We start from the raw sequence: 15,883 nt of genomic DNA on the forward strand, positions 1-15,883 counted from the left end.
AGTGAGTGTATGGGGGTTACTTATAGAAGCATGGTAAAGCATTATAGGAGCAGAAACAGCTCACAGAAAGTCACATCATCAAAGCCCACCCAGCATTGGTGATGGCTCGTGAAAGCTAGGATCCTGGAACTCAGCACACAGCTGCAAAGGCAATGCTGTTGGGCTTTGTCTTCTTCCAGGCTGCTATGCCTGTCTGAGAGTGTCTCTCAGCAGTTCTTACTGCCTACATCAACCTGGAGAGGGAAGAGCATAGTAAATCTGGTCAGTTTCAGGAACTTCCTGAAGATATTGAATTGTTTGCTTCCTGACTATAAAAGAGTTCTCCTGTAAGATGGAATGCTTCCATTCCCTTTAGAACAGTGGTTCTCCACCTTCCTAATGTTGAAACCCTTTCATGCAGTTCCTCATGTTGCAGTGACCCCCCTCAACCAGAATATTATTTTTGTTGTTACTCATAACTATAATTTTGCTACGGCTATGACATTAGTGCAAATATTTTTGAGAATCACTTTAGAAATTCTTAGTCTTAATTAGTTTCTCTCAAAATGAAATTCTATTATTCTGTAGTCTAATTAAAGTAGAAATTAGGAAGAATATCTCCTGCTCCATTCTGCTCATTTTAATTTTAGTGATAGTTTCAATTTAATTCTTGATAATATTTCATATATGGGTACTTTTTATCTTGACCATCCCACCTGCCCCCCCTTGGTTTCCAACACATCCTCATCCTGTCTTCAGGCTCCTTTTTCTATAGTTCACTGAGTCCAGTTTGGGCTGCTGTAATGCACCTGGGTGTGGCACCATCCCTCAGAGAGACAGGTTCTGTTGAACTCTGGCCTTGCGTAACCTGATACAAAATGAGGAGAAGAATTTAGCAAAGTTTCTAGATGAATTGTCCAGGGTCTTTCCAGAAAGTTGATATATAAATGGCTTAGAATGCAAAGATTTTATCTAAAGAGATGTCTATTTGAAATAAAATTAAGAGAAATCTGAAGAAGACCAAAAAACTGATATAATTTTGCCTCCAGGTGAAGAGGAGATTAAAAGAAGGGGAAGTAACTGCCTGTTAGACTGTTAGTAGGCAGGAGAAAGTCACAGGAGAGTCCTTAACCAATATGGCTGTCACAAATGCCAGGGTGTCTCAGTGCCCCTGCTGCTCCCAATCACTGATTAGAGACCATCTAAAGGAGGCCAAGAAGTCAGACATTTGAAACACAGCTCCTGGCCCTTCACTCCTGGAATCGTTTATCTGTGGAGAACATTCTCATGCCAACAAGAGAGATTGCAGGTAAGTGCTATCCTACTCCCAGGAAAATTACATTACTGGTAAAATTTTTCATAAAGCAGCTAGTGTTACTTTCTGGTTCTAGTTTTTAATATCCAAAATTCTTCCTTTCCAGTTAAGTTACTGTAGTCTGAAGATGTCCCCCTTAACTCGTGTGTTCAAACTTGTCACCAACACAATATTACTAAGAAACGGAGCTTTAAGGGGTGATTAAATTACAAAGGCAGAGCTCTCACAGGTGTGAGCATGGTTCTTATAGCAGAGTGTGGTCTCATTGTGGTTTCATATATAGAGGTAATCTTGGAGGTCAGGTCCTCACCACAGACTAAACATACTTATTGTTTGGTTTAATCTTAAGAAAATCTGCTCGGCCAATGCAAAGAACTCCAATCAAACGAGATCAGACCGTGTTTAATAAATGCGGCACTCTCGGGTGCACGAGACAGCATGGTGGGAAGACGAGCCCATGCAAACCCAAAACCACATATTCCTTTCTCCAGAGGGATCCTAAATTTCCTGTGGGAGAGTCAGTGCTCAGCAAGCTGGGAGTTAGAGTCCAAGTGCTTCACAGGCTGGGAATTGGAGTCCAACTCAATATTACATTCTAGATTCTTTGGATATAGTGGTGTTAGAGGGCTTGGGTCTCACTTTTGACCAAACACTTATACCGAGGGCTTGGATTTCTCAGTTTCCAAATATTCTTTATAAATTTCCTAGTTCTTAGAAAAGGCAGAACAAACAGACCAAGAGATTGCTAACCAAGTTCATTTCCTATTCTTTTACAATTCTTTATGGCTCTCAAAAAAGTTTCGATAAAACTCACAGCTTTCTCATTACCACAATAACTGGGGAAGGAGGCTAAAATAGGCCACCCCAGTGGCAGTCAATGGTCCTAAAGTATCCCTCATTGAATTTCCATTTTGCCTAAGCTACTCCAATCAGACGTCTGCTCCCCAAGCTTTGCAGGTCTGTAAACTCTGCAGCGTACCCAGAGCTCCATCTTAGAAAAGGCCTTAGCCAAATTCCCACATACTGAACATTTCAGCTACCTTTCTGCTGCTGTGATGGAGGATGACCAAATGAACTCAGGAAAGAAGGGTCTTGTTGTAAATCATGACTGCAGAGAGGATGCAGTTCATCACAGCAGCAAGCACGGCCACAGAGAGCATGGGCAAGCCTATGGCAGCAGGAAAGAGAAGTTGATTGGTCACATTTCATGTGTACATGGGGAGAATAAAAAAGGAACAGGAAGTGGTGTGAGGATGCAAAACCTCAAAGCCCACCCCCAGTGATGTACTTCCTCTATCAAAGCCTACCCCCAGTGACGTACTTCCTTTGCCAAAGCCCACCCCCTCAGTGACGTCCTTTCTTCATCAAAGCCCAACCCTAGTGACATACTTCCTCCATCAAGGTTCCATCTCTTTGCAAAGATTCCTTATTTCTCCAACAGCATCACCAGCTGGGGACCTCGTGTTCAAGCACATAACTCAATTCATGGTCAGAATGTAACTTTCAAGAGAATCTCAGCATTAACCTGTATATACTCTCAGTTAACCAGAATCACTCCAATCTGTTGAGGAGTCTCTACACAGAGAAAGTTAAGAATGTGGTCATCCTTAATTGTTGATCATTAAATCAGAGGAAACAAAATTAAATAAAGACAGCGATGTAAGAGAGAAGCTTTGGAGAAGGCAGACCAAGTCTCTTTGTCAAATGATCTTGTAGGTAACAGACTGCCTGTAAAGAAACCTATGACTTTAAATGTTTAATCTCAAAATAATTACTTTATTTCAATTATTGCAGGAGTTCTCCCATATCTAGACTATAGGTAAGACTATAAGATCACTATTTATTTAAATTATAATATTAAATAACTTAATATGTTTATACATATGTAGATATACATATATGTGTGCAACAACAATCTATGAAAAAAAGGACCATGAATTTGAATTTGAAAGAGAGTAAGAAGGAAGACACGACAGTGTTTGGAGGGAGAGAAAAAGGGAGAAAGGATGTAATTAGATTATAATCTCAAAAAACAAAAGAAAAATTATATGCTACTATATATTTCTAAGTATATCAGTTACTATATATTCAAGTCTTCATGGTCTTTGTTGTGGCGCTCCTCTGTTTGGGGGCTGGTTGTGTCCTCCACAACGTTCTGCCTGGCGTTAAGTGAGCTATGTGTGTCTATTACGGTCACCTCAGCGTTCCAGGTACAGTACCAGTTTTCAAGCTTTTAAAGCTCACGTTGCAAGCACCATCCCATCTTTGTAGTTTTCCGTGACTTCCCAAGGCTACAGCTGTATGGTCCCTCCTCAGAGCAGTGATTATGAGGCTGCACTGCACTGCGGACCGGGACTGGGAGGCTCCAGAGGGGAGCATCTGCAGCAATGATCTGCCCTCTGTCCAGCTAAATGGTTAGGCAAAGTGGTGGGACACAGATAGCTAGTGGTACTTGAATGACTTGATGGGTCAGGGATTGGTACCTAGGAATCAGGAGTTGATCATGGTGATGAGTTGGTTGGAGACCTTAAAGAAGGAATTAGTCTGGAACAGAGAGGATTAGGAACCGATTGGGACCTGACAGGAAAACAGCTAAAACCGTTAATTCAGACCATTAGGAAAGCAAGAATATTGCAGTCCTCTTTATTGCTAAGGGACAGAGCTAAGAAAATAAAAATGCAGCATATAGTACTTATCCGTCTTCACTCCTAGAGGTGAACTCCTGGAACACATAACCTATCCTAATATTCCCACTTGCATTTGAATGAGAAATGTCCCCAGAGGCTCAAGTATTTGAAATTTTGCTTCCCACTTGGGAGTGCTGTTTAGAAGTTTGTGGAATCTATAGGATAAGGAGCCTTGCTGTGGAAAGCACATCAGCCGGTGCTGGCTTTGAGGGCTGTAAATTCACTCTCTCTGCTCTCTCTGCTGCTTGTGTGCAATTGAGATGTGGTTGCTTAGCTTCCTGGGTCTGCCACTGAGCCTGCCGCCATGATGGACTCATATCCCTCCGGAACTGTAGGCCAACATTAACACATCTGTAAGTTGCTTTTGGTCATGGCGTTTTTTCCCATGGCAACAGATAAGTAACTGATAGACTACCCTACCCAAAGCCTTGTTTGAGGAAACAAAGATGTTCAAATCCAATGGTTAGCTCCATTATTTCATTATTCCCTTTATACATCTATTTCAGCTTGCACGAATACCTTTATACCTAACAACTTGTTTTCTTGTGTGGTGTATTGGGAGCTAAGGTAAGATTTTTACCAAGCATGGAGTTTGTCACTTCTTGCAGCAATCTTTGCGAAATATCATTGCATTCTACATCTGTTCTGAATTTAGAGTTCCCCTTGCACACACAGTTACAGATTTTTATTGTTAGGAAATCAGAAACTGCCATTTTACATTACATCAGGAAAATACTAATATTGTTTCCTAATACTTCTGTCTCACGCTCATGGGTGTGTGAGTGAGTGGCTTGATAGAACTTTACACACGTTGATCATCGTGCTGTGGTAGGGCAGCTCTTGAGTGTCCTCCAAAAGCCTGGAGGCTGAGAGCTTGTTGTCCATCCTGTGACACTGTGGGAGGTTGTGGAGCCTTTAGTACTCGGGGCCTAATGGAAGGAAGGTCTGTCACTGGGGACGTGCCCTTGAAGAGCACACAGGAAACTAAGCTCCTCCCACCTCTCTCTTTGCTTCTCGAATGCTATGATGTAAACAAAGTCTCTCTACAAAACACTTTTATCATGATGTGCTGTGTCAAGCCAGACCAAAGTGATGAGCCAAGTGTCTATGAACTAAAACCCCTGAAACCATGAGTCAAAACAAGTCTTTCTCTTTGTAAGTTTATTTATCTCAGGCACCATTCATAACAGAAGAAAGCTGGCTTCCATGAACGTACACACATAACTAAAGTGTGTAAATGTACACACATAACTTATGTCTGTAAAGAGATTTGGTTGAGTATTCAAACATTATTTTATGGAGATTAATCTCCACTTGGAGAAAACATTCCTATTATAATTGTACCCATTGTGAAAAGGCATAGAAGTATAAGTAAATTTTCAAGAAAGCACATTTCCCTGTTCAAGTTCAAATGGCATTCTTTTTAAATTAGCAGATTTATCAAATTGAGGAAGGAGAACTTCACCCAGACAAAAGCGAAGTGTGAAGACTCCAAAGCATGCGCAATAAATTACTGTAATGCCAAATGGGACTCGCATGCTAAAAGGTGACAGATTCTTTGTATACTTTATAAGTTTTGAAGAAAAAGCACCTGTAATTCGACTTCAAACCAAGGAGTACAGACTAGATACCAAACAAGATGCCAAACTAAATGCCAAAGTCCCGAAGAGTTCCCAGGGCACATTAGGTGGTGAGAGTTCTAAGGAAATCATTTCTGAGGCCCTCAAACTTCAAATGTGCCCTCTCGTATCACTGATGTGAGCACCGTGCCACCAACCTGCCTCTGCGTGGCCCACTCACTTCTCCTCGTTAAAGTCCCACCGAGCAACGGGACGGCTGGGAAGTGTCTGCCGGTTGTGTTTGATTAGATCTCAAGTGATGTTTCATAAGTTCTCTTAACCGCAAAGCACTTATGACAGTCACAAAAGAGCTGCCCACGCCAGTAAAACCTATAAAGGCCTTTACATTCTGTGTTTAGTGCAAAAATTACTTTCAAACATCAATAAGCAAATTACTTGTTTTACCTTTAAATAACTGCTTGATTGCACTGTTTACAGTAGATCAATAAATATCGACTAGACTTCTCCATCTGATTTAGCATACAGATCCAAAATGTTTGAACCTCAAATAGCTCATGATATTTTCAGTCTGATCAATAACATCCCAAGATATGGTACAATATAAATAAAATACTTCAGCCTTAACTTTTCAAAACTAGTGTTACTAAATCTCTGAGTACCAATAGAAAATAAATGCAATTATTATGTATATTCTTTCTTGCCATTTCTCAAATAAATTGCAAGGTTTCAAGTTTTACTTTAGAAGAAATACAATACTCTAAAATGCTTACTGTGAGCAAATATATGTAACTAAGACATACAAGTGTGTGTCTAAATTAAATTTATTATATTTGCATTATTTAATACAAATATAGTATTTAATAGTTTCTTAATTGGTATCAAATAGTACCCTTTATAATAACCAAAACGTCTGTTTTAGCTAGTGTCCTAATTACCTTTCTTTTGCTGTGCTATAGTAAGCTGACCAAAGTGATTCAGGGCAGGAAGGGCTTCCTGCAGCTCACAGGCACAGGTACATCACTGCAGATGTTGAAGCAACAGGAGCTTGAGTGTCCAGCTACATCCCCAGTCAAATGCAGAGAGAGAATGTGTGTGTGCAGGCTTGCCAGCGCTCAGCCAGCTCCCTCCTTTATATGTCATCTAGGACCAACCCTTGAAACAGAGCCATTCTCACCCAGGGTGGGCCTTCCTGCTCCTGTTATCCCAGTTAAGAAAATCCCTTACAGGCACAGCGCAGGTCAACCTTACCTAGACAATTCTTCATTGGATCTCTCTTCCCATGAGATTTATCGGAGTGCATGGTATTGTGGGATTGCTTGCTGAATCACTTTGAAGCCAGATGCAGCTCAAGGCAGATGCTAAACGAGAACTGTAATTTTCTCACAATAGAGTGAGCTATAAAGATGGTGAGAGATTGTAATTCATATCAGGCCACAGGAGGTAAAAAGCAGGCAGTAGGGCCAATGAGAAGACTCTGCAGGTTAAAGTGATTGCTGCCGGACCAATGACCTGAGTTCAGGTCCTAGGACTCACACGGTAGAAAGAGACTGAACCTCACATACATAAACAACACAAATACAAGCACTTTTTAAAGGATGGGCAAAGATAAATCCAACAACATCAAAAATAGGCAAGCATTTAGTGAGATGAAAACACTGTGAGAAATTGCCCTCCACCTTGTAGTATTCAGCCATTTAGAGATCACCCCTTAACAAATGCCACTGAGATGAAATATTGCTCCATCACAATGTGCACGGAGAACACTGGCTATTTCTTACTCTTGGTTTTTTAAATGCCTATCCGTGTGCTGAGCCACTATGATTGTGTGTATCCCAGAGTAAGCGGTAGGAAGACAGAGAGAGAGACAGACAGGGACAGAGAATTAAGTCTCTTATAGTCTAAATTGCAGAACAAAAAAGTCACAGTTGACAAATTACTACTACACTGGAAAATGAAAGTACAGTTAGCCCTGCTAGGCAAAAGCAAATTATTTTCATCTTATCTAATAACACAGAGGTGAGAACAGTGTGTGCTACATATGACTTTTCTCCAGCGAAAGGTGCTGTCAAAACGATACAGTCACTGTCAGCTTACCCAGTTTTCTTCCATCTGCTTCCCCCAGCAAACATGCAGATTATATGGGAACAGTCAATGAATTATTAGCAGCTATTCTTCAAATCTGAATTCCGACAGCAAAAGAGTATTTGTTTGCAATTAATGTTTTGAGAATTGCATTCATGATTGCTGTACTTAAATCATTTCCAATTCTTTTCTCTCCCCACAGCACTTCCTACGCCCCCATTCTCCCTCAAATTTATGCCCTCTTCTTCCTTAATCACTAAAGTCACACACATACGGGGGAGGGGGAGAGACAGAGAATGAGAGAGAGAAAGAGAGAGAGAGAAAAATAGAGAGACAAATAGAGAGACAGAGAGAAGCAGTAAGCAGACTTACCTAAAATAATACATAGAATCCACAATGTAGTCTGTGGACCAACATATGGTTCTCCAAGCAGCCCCAGCTCATAAAATACACTGTAGTTGAGTCTGCCTAAGGGAGAGAGATAAGAACCTGAAAGGCTGGGCCTGGGAACTCCAGGGACAGAAGTAGAATCTGAGATTAAGATGACCGAGTCAAAACATGACTTTTAGGCAGTAATTGCCTTCAAAGGAGGCCACTGATTGTATGGAATAAATGACAAATATTATTAGATTTTTTTTTGCTTTGCTATTCAAACTTCAAATTCTAAGGCATGGCATTTAGATATTCAAAATATAGCTGGCATTTTCCTGCCTGCTTGGTCACATGCCCAAGCCCTTGCTGGTGGGCTAAAGCAGCAGTTTGTTCGCCTTGGGATGGGTATGCCAAGCACGCCATATTCTTCTGCATATGCATCCTCAGATAAACAGCAGATGCTGTGGCTGGGTTGCAGAGACTGTCTTAAGAAGGGACTCCATACCCAGTTAAGCTGTAAATCAGATGCTAGGACTATTGTTGATTTCTGCTCCTGGAAGCGGAATCTACTGATAATCACTATAGCAGCCAAGAATGATAGGTTATGCAAAATGTTAACATTAAACAAGGAAAAACTTTCCTGCAGGCAAATATAATTCATAGAAAAAAATACAGCCTTAAAAATCTGATAACTGAGAAGAGATTCTGTTCATGAAGAAGAATCTATTAAAAAACGGTAGCAGCAGAGCTCAGAGGTAAACACTTAGCATGTATGGGTTGGGGGGCTGGGGCTGGTCCAGCACCTCCAACTAGAAGGCTATCCTGGATCAGCAAGATGGCAAGGTACAGGCACTTGTCTCTAATCCCCGGAAACTTAGTTTGATCCTTGGGCCACACAGAATGGAACAAGAAAAAACTAACTGACCCAGGTTATTTTCTGACCTCCACATGTGTGTGTGCATGCACACACACACACACACACACACACATGCACATACACATACACGCAACTTAAAAATTCTAAGCCAGGCAGTGGTGGCACACATCTTTAATTCTAGCACTCAGAAGGCAGAGGCAGGCAGATCTCTGTGAGCTTGAGATCAACCTGGTCTATAGAGCGAGTTCCAGGACAGCCAAGGCTACAGAGTGAAAACCTGCCTTGCAAAACCAAACAAGTCTAAAGGAGCAATGGAAGCGACCTCCCAAATACTAAACATACGTTTCTTTCCACATGCAAAAGCATCAAAAAGGGACTAACAAATGACATTTTTAAATGTTACAGATAACATAACAAAGTGGTTAACAACAAAAAAAATTAAACACCATATTTGTCAGGGTTAAAAATTCGAAGCAGGAGCTCAACATTAATAAACAGGATCGAAGAAGAAAACATCTAAAAGGGAGAATACTTTCAAAGCAATAGCTCACAGTTATCTGAATGTGAAGAAGGGTATGGAAAACTGACTGCAAGAACCTAATGAAATGTCTAAGCAAAAAAGTAGAAAGGAGAATTAAGCAAGTCTGGTGAGACACACCTACACACGCAGCACTCAGCAGGATTGGATGCTCCAGGCCAGCCTCAGCCACGTAAGACTTCCTCAGAAAGAAAAAGTCACGGTGGCCATCATTCGTAGGAGTTTCCAGTTTCCTCTTTTCTGACAGTTGAGCAGGACTTAGAAGCCAATGGGCCATTTTCTACCATTATCATCTCTCTGTTACAGGTAAGTCATGTTTGCAGGTGACGGTCCTCTCAGCCCAGTTCTCCTGTGGCAGTAGCATGGAGCAAAACCCAAAGTTGCCTTGTGACAGCTCATAGTGTAATTCAGAAATGACTTTGATGTTTTAAACCACTGAGATGTGTGATTGCCGTTGACAACATAGATCTTCTTAGGGGTCACGTAGGAAAGGACAAGGAAACCGGCTTTAGAGCTCTCGTCATGAGCACCGGACTAGGCTAGGTAAGAGGGTACTTTCTAAGTGTTACAGCCCCTTAGCCAAAGGACAATGTCAGCCTGAAAGGATTGAGATTCTCTAGAATATTCTTTATTCAGTGTTGCACAGGGACACACGAGCCAAACAAAAAGGATTCAGGGAAGTTTTCCTATCGAAATTGATGAGTGAGGTGTCAAAACCGCACTGAGATCTCTTGTGGGGAGTGGCTAGGATGTGGTGGCATCACTGGAGCAGTGGAGGTAGCATTGAGGAGAGTGTGACATATCCTAAATACCTGTCTCTGCAGCAAAGATCAAAAGGCACTCTGGGTGTCGCAGGTCAGTGACAGCCTCAAACAGCAGTTTGTATCTGCCCCCATTCCCCTTGGAATTCTACATGCAGAACACGAGTCAACTGGAGGAACTTCCGTCTTTCCTGTCATTCACCCAGTTCGTTCAAAACCTGTGTGAACGTGTATCACACCACAGCCCCCACAGAGGAGCTACTACAGGAAGTTATACAAGAAAAGGAAAAGATTAAAGCTCACATTTACATGGATCTCATACCCTCAGGGAAGATGGACTCATAGAGTAAAGACATCTATGAGCACGAGGAGTTAAACAAGATGCCCCATTAGGGAAAAATTAAACTCCTGAGTTTTAGAAATGAGAACAAATAAGGACAGAGTAATTCCAAGAGACCTTAGACTTCTTAGCTGACCACAACTCAAAGTCGGCTTGTCGTTCTAGAGACAGGCTTAGCAAAGTCATTTCTGTGGAGGCTGAGGAAGAGAACAATGGCTCTTTTATTTCAATGGATAGTTTCATGAGGTTAATGGGCATGTTGGATGCCAATCTGTGGGTTTTTCATCAATCTCGTGGACGAAGGAGAAACACTGAAAAATATTGAGAAAAAGAAGTGCCCTGAAGGAAGCAGCTTAGGGGCATTCTCAAACTCAAAGTCCTTGGATTGTGGAGATTTCTCTGTTGGGTCCACTTAGAGACCAAGCTCCTCCTACAGGCCACGCCCACTCATCAACAAACCTCCCCCTCCAAGCATCACCCCTGTGCTCAAAGAGTCTGGGAGCTGCCCAATCCCAAAGGCCATTTTAGCCTAACTCCGCCCCCTCCCGTCCCGCCGCGCCCCTCCGTTGCCCCGGAGACGCTCTCCGCGTCCCGCGGCTGCACTTAGGTCACTAACCTGGGAAGAGAGGCCAAGGGGGCGCCCAGCACCCGAGCCTGCAGGAGTTTCGTCAGGGGACACAGAGACTCAGTTGTCCCCAAAGCCCAGTTTTCTGAGGTTTGTGGGACAAGGCTGGAGACAGGACCCGGTCATCCCCCGGGAGAACGAGCTGCTCTTTCTTCCCAGGACCCCTTCCTCCATTACAGGGCCTGCAGCTTCCTGAGATCTACCTGCAGACACAACCCTCTCCCTAGAGGAGCGAGACCACCCAGCCCACTAAGAAAAGACAAACAGATGTGGGACCAGGCACACCAGCCTGTTCAGAGGTGGGCGGAAGCAGAGCTGAAGGCTTGCTCCGTGCCCTAAAGAGCCGGCTATCCTAAAGCATGCTTGAGATGGTCTGTGTCAACACACACGTAGTTCTGCTGTTTGGGGGGCGTTTTGTTGAGTTAGTGAATAGTCCCATAGCGACTAATTGGGGCGTTTCACTTTTCAGTTCTAAATATATACTGGCTACTTTTACTAATTTTCTTTTTTAACCCATCTGGGTGAGTTTTGTTTCTTGATTTGGGGAGTACAGAGGAAGTATTTTACTGAGTAATTTTTTTTTTTCTTTTTCCTTTGCTTTTGTACTTTGCTTATTGATTTTGCAGACTGGCACCCGAGGGCCCAGAGAGATCCGTTATCTGCAAATGTAAGTTGGATGAAATATGTCCTTCCTTCTACTTGATGCTTTGATTGAGTCACTAATAAATGTCAGGCGGTGAGGAATGTGTGATTGCTACTTATTTTACAACCTATCCAATTGACCACCACAAAGTGCTAAGAGTGTCCAAAAGTTTTAAACTTATTATTATGTGAACTTGTTTTCCACTCTTGTGAGAGGTATAAACCACTAATGTATCCTGCAGTTTCTTTCATATTTTGTAGCAAAAGGACTCTTATAGTGTGGAATCTACAGTGTGGGAAAATCATATATTTTGCGTTTTCTCGGTGGTACACAACAAACTTGCTTGCTGGAGTTGTCGCCTTTGCTTCTCACATCTCTGTTTTCGCTGTACAGCGATTGGACCTGGAGGTCTTGTCATTCACACATAGCCTTCTCTAAACAGCCTCTGTGGATGCAGTCACCTGCCCTCCTTTGTGGCTCCTTTGAGGACAGGTCAAGGGGGAGCGGGCAGGAGGGTTACCCTTTGAAGTTTCACTTGGGTCCAGAAACTTCCACTCACACCGTAGGACACATTCGGCCTGACCCAGGCTCCCAAGCCTTTCATCCTCTGCTTCCCCATTCTCATTTGTCTTTGTATGTAAGGCCAAACGTATAGGCTGTAACTGCGGCTGATGTGAGCGCCAACCAGCAGATCAAAGAATGTGCCAAATCTTTTCTGAATACCAACTGTGGGATGGCTTCAGGCGGCCTTTTGATCTTTGTCTCAGCCCCTGTGGTTCCACATATAACACTGCCCATTCGCTGGCACCGGAGGGAGGGGCGATGCCCCTGGGTCCTCCTCATGCACTGCTTGAACTGGGTTCCAGGGGCTCAGCACATCCTGGTCACTTCCTTCTCCCTTTCCTGAGCGACTGCCCTTCTTGCAGCTTTCTTCTGTGGGCACAGATTGGGGTAGACCATGGCCAAGGGGTTGGGGATGACTTCCATCTCTGCTGCTGACCTAGGCAGGTGGTGCACAGCAGGAGCGGACTAAATTCCTCATTACTGAGTTGAGGTTAGAACGCCAAAGACTGGGAATGATGGGGAATGACTCAAGTCAAGTTCACAGTGAACAAGAAGCTTTTGTCACTCTACAAACCACACCCCACCTTTTTGTGTGGGGTTGTGTACCATAGCTCCCTGACACACTGGCATTTCCCCACGACTTCGGGTCTCCTCAGCCCTCATTCCTTATGACAATGACGCTACTTCCTGCTTTAATAAATGTCAGCATCAATAAGCCCAAACTTATGAGGCATGAAAGGGAGGAGAGTAACCTAGGAAGAGAATTTGACCCAGGATCACACTGAATACTGAGTATATTTCAAATCCCACATGAAGATGTGGTTCAAGTTGCACATTATTTATTGCATAAATAAATACAGTGGCGACCACACATTGATTATAATAAACAAAACACCTTTGCCTAAACCATAAGCAAAGTAGGGTGTGGGTTCAGAACAAGGAGAGAGGCTGCTAGACATCCACCCTAATGCTTAGCTTCAACTTTCCAGGACAGATGGGTTGAGCAACATTTTTCCAACATGCAGTTAATAACTTTTTTCCCCACTTTATAATTCAGCTCTGACCACCCCTCATTCAGAGTTTGTGCCTTGAGGCTTGCCAGCAGGGCTTGCAATACTTACATTAAACTAAATTTAAGAGTAAAGGTGTTCCCGCTGCTCATGTTCTCAGATCAGAGGAGAGCAAAATGAAGGAACTGGCAGCTGAAACTTTAATGGTGGGAAACGTTGACTTAGAATTTGAAGGAAAAAAAAATCGCAGTTGATCTGTGTGACAAAGAAGACACATTCTTTTCCATGTCTATCATTCGCATTTGGCTTCATTATAAGCTTATATTGCCTTGCAAACTTCAGCTAACCCTCTTGGTTTTGTATAATATACTGGAAGACCTAATTTGAGGGGTGACAAGGATATATGCTGGCCATACTGGAGCTTCTGGAGGCTTCTCCATCTGCCTGCACATAGCTGAGTCTTCCCAGCATTTGAGAAGCTCTCCATGAATTTTTTAAAGATTTCTGGAACTGTGAAGACCCCGAGGCTCTAGTTCCCATCCTATAATATTCTGGAAAGCAGGATGGGGCCTCGGGGTGTATTCATTTGTGGGACGTGCTGAGCAGAGGAAGGGCTCGTTGTTGTCTCTATTAGAAACGCACTGGGCATCGATGGGGACCGAGACTAAGTACATTCCCATTTATTCTGTAGTACTGAATATTCCGGAAGAAAGGTTTCATAGATTCTGGAGTATGCTTCTGGAAATAGGGTTTGAGGAGCCTTTGTGTGTTCATTCAAACACATCCATGAGAGTTTTCCTATGCTAGTCAAAACTCCTTAACACATGTATGTGTAAGACTTTGATTGAACAAGTTCTGGGCATCCAGATAAACCAACTTATTGATATTACATTTGATCAGAAAAAAATCAGATCTTTTCAAGTTGCAAGAGAGTTAGGTCATTATATTATCCTATAATTAGGATATTATATTATAATATCCACTTCTGGTGCCTATTCTGCAGAAAAAAAAACAATACTTTGTGTCTAGACTGTGTTTTAACTACATATTATGCGCAGGCTACAAATGCATAGAAAAAGTTGTCTTTTGATTCATGCAGTTAAACAAGTCTGCATAAATAGGGTAATAGGATTCTAGTGTATCAAAAGTAAAACACTAATCTGTATTTAAATTTTCCTTTTAATTATGTAAAAATATTTTAGTCCAATGTGATCATCTTTTTTAGGAACTTGAGACCAACACTATCAATATTGACTTTCACAAGATTTCCCCTCAAATTTTAGTGTTTCCTCCCCGTACCCCAGCCCTAGAGTGTCACGATACTATAGCACTCCACTGTGTGGATGTCTGACCGCATCTCTCAGTTCTGCTTCTCCCTCCCAACCTCTCCTGCCAGATCCCCAGCAGCCTCCGCGGCACCGGTCTGCATCCCAGCGTTTGTTTCTCTATGTTTTTTTTTTTTTTTTTCTGCATTCACATGACCTGTGTCTGGACAGGTTTGTCACTACTGGAAGTGATGCTGTGAGGACTGCGGGCCCAGCCTAAGAGAGATTCAGCTTTCTTTCTTTGGGGTACTTGCCTTTGGAGCACTGTGTTGTCCCTAAGAAATCCTGAGGCTGCTATGCGATGAGGAAACCAAAAATATATGACCACACTCCATGTATGTGCTCTGGAGGACAGCTCTGTTTGGGGTCCCCGCTGGTGGCCCTTGCCATCAGATAAATGAATGGAAATGAGTCTTGTCCTTAGTTGGGTTACTTGAGCTTCTAACACACAGAAGGGGTTCCAGTGATTTAGGGTCAAAGAAAAGCTAGGTGTGAGAGCGAAAGTGGTTTTAAACAACAACTTAGCCAGGCGGTGGTGGCGCAGGCCTTTAATGCAAGCACTCGGGAGGCAGAGGCAGGCGGATCTCTGTGAGTTCGAGACCAGCCTGGTCTACAAGAGCTAGTTCCAGGACAGGCTCCAAAACCACAGAGAAACCCTATCTCGAAACACCAAAAAAAAAAAAAAAAAAAAAAACAACTTTTAAGCCAATGCGTTTTGAAATGATTACGTGGTTTAGCTATCTGCCTCCTCAGGAAAGCTGCCTTCTTCATGGGAATTAGTCTTAGCATCTATCGCATTAAAGGGAAACCTTTATTTGTGAGTGTTGAGGTTTCTAGGAAACAGCAAAATCTGACCTAATCTCCATCATCGGTTGTGACAGGAAAGTGACAGGAAAGTAAAGCATGAATCGCGGAACCCAGTGACCTCCTCATTCTTGCGTTGTTACCATGTCCCTTAACAGAACTATCTACAAAGCTGAACCATCAATGCATTTATGGATTCTCTCCTAAGCCACTTTGGGGTAGAGGTACAGACAATTGTGCAAAAGACAGACAGAGGAGGGGATGAGAGGCGCAGCCTGTGGAATCCACTCTCTCAGTAGCTTTCCTGCCTAACAAAAGCAGTAGCTCGGCATAGAGAGGCTTCCTCACCTCAGACAACACCTAATTCATTGCTGATGATAT

The sequence above is a fragment of the Chionomys nivalis genome, chromosome 21 (genome assembly GCF_950005125.1).
Source record: "Chionomys nivalis chromosome 21, mChiNiv1.1, whole genome shotgun sequence".
In the NCBI taxonomy this organism is placed as follows: Eukaryota; Metazoa; Chordata; class Mammalia; order Rodentia; family Cricetidae; genus Chionomys; species Chionomys nivalis.